Genomic DNA, 5,917 nt, shown 5'->3' with positions numbered 1-5,917 from the left:
AAATCCTCTGTGCTCTCCACCCTACTCCAACCCCTAGCAACCACTGAGCTTCTTACTGTGTCTGAGGTCTTGCTTTTTCCAGAATGTCTTATAATTGGAATCATACAGTATGGAGACTTTAAAATCTTGCTTATGACATTTAGCAACATGAATTTGTCTCCTCCATGTCTTTCCATGGCTCAGTAGCTCATTTATTTTTCACTGGATTTCCATTGTCTTGAGGTACCAGTTTGTTTATCCATTCATCTATCGAAGGATAGATGAGCTGCTACCCAAATCAGGAGGTTATGAGTAGAGCTACTATAAATATCCACACAGTGCAGAAGGCCTGGGTTCGATCCCTGGGTCGGGAAGATCCCCTGGAGAAGGGAATGGCTACCCACTTCAGTATTCTTGCCTGGAGAATCACATGGACGGAGGAACCTCACAGGCTATAGTCCATGGGGTAATGGAGCTGGACACAACCGAGCGACTAAGCAAACAAACGTCCTTGGGCAGGTTTTCATGAGGGGATAAATTTTCACCTCATTCGGGTAAATATCTTGGGGTACAGTTGCTGGATTTTGTGCTGAGACTATGTTTCACTTTGGGGAAAACTGCCCAGCCGTCTTCCACAGTGTCTGCTCCGGGGCCCCAGGGGGGCAGGGTGGGGGTCGGTCCTCTCTGCTAGGACATCTGTAAAGATTTAATGAATATCTATACCGGCATTCAGCCCTGAGTGGTGCCCTTACCAGCATCTGGGTGAATCATCTCAGATGTCACCGTTATCCTCACCCCTTGCTTCTGAGTCTGATCCTCTTCCGGGTCAGGGAGAGCCACAGCTCTCAGCGAATTCCTGACCCTGCTTCCTCCTGCTTCTCCATCTCTCCCCTGAATCTATGCTGCCACCATCCTGGGTCCAGCCCACAGCCCTCTGAGCCAGCCGTCCCAGGAGCATAGGGACTTCCATTGGGGCTGCAGGTGTCCCAGGAAGGGGGTCCCATGGGGAACAAGGCAGCCTCCTCCCCTCCATCACCATGCCAGCTCTGTGCTCATGGCTGGCCTGGGATATCCTCCCCACTGGGGCCCAGACTCCTGCCTGTCTCCATGGGTAGTGTGCCCTCCGTGCCCTCCTAATCCTGTTATAGAATTGTTCACCATCTTGTCCCCAAGCATATTGGTAATTATTTTGTTCTTTTCTTTTTTTTTAAGATAGAAAGATTTTCTTTATTAATGACCCCAACTGTATTTCTTTAGATACAGGAGTTTTGAACTCAAATACTTAGAGAAAACAAGTAAAGACTGCATTATCCAGCAACTCATTACCAGTAACATATTGCAAAGCAAAACAGCTTGGAAAAGAAGGGGTGGGAAAGGGGAGTGAGGGAGGGAAGGTGAAGAAAAGGAATTAAGTTGATCAAGTGGAATTCTTTTTTTTTTTTTTAATTCTTGGGAACCATGAAGCCCTTGCAAGCACAGCTCGTTTTGCAGATTATTTTCCAAACGTGTACAAAATGGAACCAAAATGGAGAATCCCTTAAGAACCTGAAGAGGTGCAACATTAAAAGCTACGATTATCCAGTAGCAAGTGTTCCAGCCTTCAGTTGCCAACCGCTTCCTCTTCCTATTCCCAGGAGTTAGTGGGATGAAAACGTCTTCCCCGTGATTGTTTTCATTTCCTTTTTCTCGGCATCTGGGAGTGCACGGTTCAGCACCTTGAGGAAGTCCGATGTTTTTGCCCCCATACATGTGTGCATATAGGCCTTCGAGCACTTGATGTGGTAGCGCAGGTAGTCCCGGAACGTGTGGATCAGGTTGATGGTGTTGTCTCGAGCACTGGCATTGGTATCGCGAGGGAAGAGCACAAACGTAATGTAGCCGACGTTGTCACCCACGGCGGCATCCGTATCTTTCAGCTCTAGGGGAGGTTCCTGTGGCTGAAGAGGACCTGTGGGGCTGTGTGGCTGGCTCTGCGTCGTTCTTTGAACTCCCACATGAACACCTTTCCAATGACCACATCGTCATCATCCTTAAACACTGTGCTGAAGACTACTATGACTCTCTTTTTTTGACTCAACATACATGGTCTCATCATCCCTAAAATGGATAACTGCCCTGTTTTCTCCTTCCTTGCCCTCTTCTTGGAATTGGAAGTATTTCTCAAAGACAGAGGCAAAACAGTTTCGTTTCAACATGCCAGCCTGATGCACGATGGAATCCTTGGATGCAGGCAGATTTTCAAGGTCGTATAGCAAAAAGACATTGTATCCTGATTCTGGATTTACCAAGTAACTTCCATACACCCTCTTTAATAACTCATCAGCACCATGTGCCTGAAGTTACTTGTAGAATTTCAAAGAAATACTGATCATCACTTTTGTTTTATTTCCATTAGGATTTGAAATATGATAGAGGACTCCATCAAAATCTGCAAACGTTACTTCTGCAGCTTCTGATTTGTTTCCGGCAGCCGTGTTCTCGAACTTGAGCGCGAGCGTCTCCTCAATGATGCGGCTGTTCACCTCCAGCAGGATCATGGCGGCGGCTGGCCCCTGAAGCCTGAACCTGCCTGCCGAGCAGCCGCCACCACCTCACCGACAAGCCTGGTCCCCCTGTTCTTTTCTTAATCAGTTTCAAATCCTATGTTTTTACTTGCATCTTTTAAGAACCCTGTGAAGTGACCCAGATGAGATGGGGTACTTGTTGCTCTTTCAGACAAGAGTGAAAGAAACACCCAGCATTTGGTCGTTAGGCGATTGGTTTAGGAAAGTGACAGAGAGGACAAGATTCAGATGTTTTGACCCCTGGGCCAACTCCCTTTTCTAGAAGTGTGCAAACCCTCCTTTTTGCTACCTCCGATTAGTTTTTTATTCCCTCTTATAGTCCCAGTTTTTTACCCAATCCGGCTAATGTTTCATATGGGTCTTGTCTTATAATCCTTTCATCAAATTGGCCTGCAACTGGCCTGAAATTGAGAGGTTGGAATTGGGGATTGAAATTTTGGAAGGTCCTGACCATTCTTGATAAAGGCTTCCTTTCAAGCCAAGTTCAACATCAGTTTCTGGGGTGTGAATTCACGTGCCCCACAGACAGGCCTGCTGATTTAGCCAGGTTTTCCAGTAAAATGAAAAAGGATAATGAAGGCATAAGTTTTCTCTACATTAACATAGAACTTTTATCTTTCCAGCCACTTTCTGAGAATTAAGAATTCTTTCTCACACCACGAATGCTGGCCTTAACAGGGAGGCTGAGCCTACAGGGACACAGCAAACGAAACCCCCATCTTGTCTATGAGCTGGATCAGAGAGTCTGGATCCCGTGACACTACCACCTAAGCATTTGAATCAAAGTGCAGAAGAGAGGATGTGACTCAGATTGTGGCAAAGCAATCTGAGTACAAAACATCCTTTCATAAGCATTTTTAATGAGCAGACATATCACAACTGGGAGAGTCATTGCTGAGATCTCATGAAGGCTTTTAAAAATTATTTCATTGATATTTCAAATAACCCTTTAAAAACATTCCCTGGAGAGCTGAAATCAATTCATAACTGCAAACAGTCCCCATTCCTAAGGAGGATACCCATCACAGGACGATCATCTTTCACGTGGAGGAAGGAGGCATGTGAGATGGAGCTGCGTTGACCTGCCTCTCCTGAGGCCCCCAGCCCTCCCAGGCTCCGTGTCTCTTGTCTCAGTGTATCGCACACAACCTTTGACTTGGCTCAGCATAATGAAGGAACCTCGTTATCCACACTTCGCAGCCCGCACCCCCACCGAGCCTCACTGTGGTCAAAGGATTGTGTGATGCTTGATTATAACTGGCTTCCTCTGTCTACCTCAAACCTGGGTTTCACGGCCGACAGATGAAACCAGATGCAAGCGGCACCTTTGGGTGCAAACATCCTACTTGGGGACCAGCCTCTTGCACAGCTTTGCCAGGTCCATTTCTGACAAGCAACTGCCCGGGTACACATTTCCGAGTGGGCAGTGCCTTGGAAGTGCCCTCCCATCAGCAGATACCTGTCACAGCAAAGTAAGGAGACGGGCAGCTTCGGGAGAAGCCATGGACCTGGGTACCACTCCATCTCTGACTCTTTCTGTCCAAAGTCTAAGCCCCTTTTGGGAGAATAGATCTGCTCTTTGGGAAGCAAGAACTGTCAGGATTAGTTCGGAAAAGCAGCACAGCAGGTTCAGGCATTTTCAGAGTGAAGGACTCAGATGTAGCCCAGGTTTTCTATTACACACTCCTAGATGTTTAATAAATTTCAATCCTAGGCTGGATTAACACCGACAGTTTGAAACAATTCACTTCTCTCCCTACTGTGCCTTCACCAAGGCATCTGAGGTGGAAGGGCTGAGCTCTGAATGCAATTCATTTCACCAGCTGGTCAGCTCTGGATCCGAGGCCTGAAATAAAGATAAAGACCGCAGCACTAACATTCTCACCTAGGACTCACCCCCTTTTCTCTCTCTCTCTTGCTGAAAAGGGCATGTGCCCGTGACACATAAATGCTAATGCCAGAAACGAATGCTGTAATTAGAGGCTAGAAATTCCTTTTTTTTTTTTTTTTTGGCCTCGCCACATGCCATGTGGGATCTTAGTTCCCTGACCAGGAATCAAACGCACACCCCCTGCACTGGAAGTGCAGAGTCTTAACCACTGGACCCACCAAGGAAGTCCGTAGAATTTCAATTTAACGGAAATGGTTTCCCCAAGAAGCTGAAGTCAGGACACAGAGCTGGAGCTGATCTTGCCTATTCCTTTCCTCAAACACTGGGGCTTGATCTGCCTTGATCTTGGTCTGTCTTGTCTTGCTTATTGCTTTCTTACTCTGCTGAATGACTCAACTCGCAGGCCCAGCTTCATGGCCTGGTGACCCCACAGGAGCACCAGGCCCCACGCTCAGAAGGGCCGGCGCTGGTTTAACACTGTGTGCTTGCCCTCCTGAAATGCTTAATAATTTTGGAACAAGAAGTCCTGTGCATTCATTTTGCACTTAGCCCTGCCACTTAGGAAAGTCTGCAGGCAGGAGGAGAAGGGAACGACAGAGGATGAGATGGTTGGATGGCATCACCGACTTGATGGACAAGAGTTTGAGTGAACTCCAGGAGTTGGTGATGGACAGGGAGGCCTGGTGTGCTGCCATCCATGGAGTTGCAAAGAGTCAGACATGACTGAGTGACTGAACTGAACTGCCACTTAGGTAGTTGGTCCCAGTGACTTGGGGTCAACAGGATTTCTGTGCTATTGAGGGTCTGCTGCCGAACCCACCATGCAGATCATTGACAGAAGACAAAGTGAAATGGGACCCAGGGCTCAAAATGATGAGCACCAGTGCCCAAAGGTACAGCTGGCTGCAACCAGGACCAGTAGCCCTAAGGAAGAGGACACGGGGAGGAAAGGCTTAGGGAGTGAGACAGCCAGAACTCCTGGGGTGCTGGGGGGAAGGAAGGATAATACTTGGAAAGAAGACCCTAAAGTGGACCACTAGTGTGTCCCCAAGAGGAGAAGCGCAGGAGGTAGGGAGAGCCACATGGTCACACAGAAAGAAGACCCTAAAGTGGACCACTAGTGTGTCCCCAAGAGGAGAAGCGCAGGAGGTAGGGAAAGTCACATGGTCACACAGGTGTCACAGGCTTTGCCCCACCGTCTGCCACTGATTCACTTGAGGTGTTGGGGTCGTGCAGGGTTGACTTTATTTTTATTGACAACATGATGAACTCTTCCTACCGGACATGTGTCTTCTCTAGGTCTGTGAGGAGCTTGACTGCAGGGAGAGCAAGGCTGATAGATCTAGGAATTGAGGAGAGAACCCCTCTTTGAACTCTGCCCAGGGAGAACGGGAGAGGTGCTTTGGGTGGGCGGCCAGCGCCTCCTGGATTCCAGTCCACAGGCTGAGACCTACATCATGAGATATGAAGAATGAAGGGAGAG

The 5,917-nt window shown here is 48.0% G+C and overlaps 1 pseudogene; it reads right to left on the bottom strand.

Moving 5' to 3' along the window:
- Positions 1-1,180: 1,180 nt before the first annotated feature.
- Positions 1,181-2,592, bottom strand: LOC101104021 (actin-related protein 2/3 complex subunit 2-like; annotated as a pseudogene).
- Positions 2,593-5,917: the final 3,325 nt, after the last annotated feature.

The sequence above is a fragment of the Ovis aries genome, chromosome 1 (genome assembly GCF_016772045.2).
Source record: "Ovis aries strain OAR_USU_Benz2616 breed Rambouillet chromosome 1, ARS-UI_Ramb_v3.0, whole genome shotgun sequence".
Lineage (NCBI taxonomy): Eukaryota > Metazoa > Chordata > Mammalia > Artiodactyla > Bovidae > Ovis > Ovis aries.
This window is presented reverse-complemented; position numbering and strand designations above follow the sequence as displayed.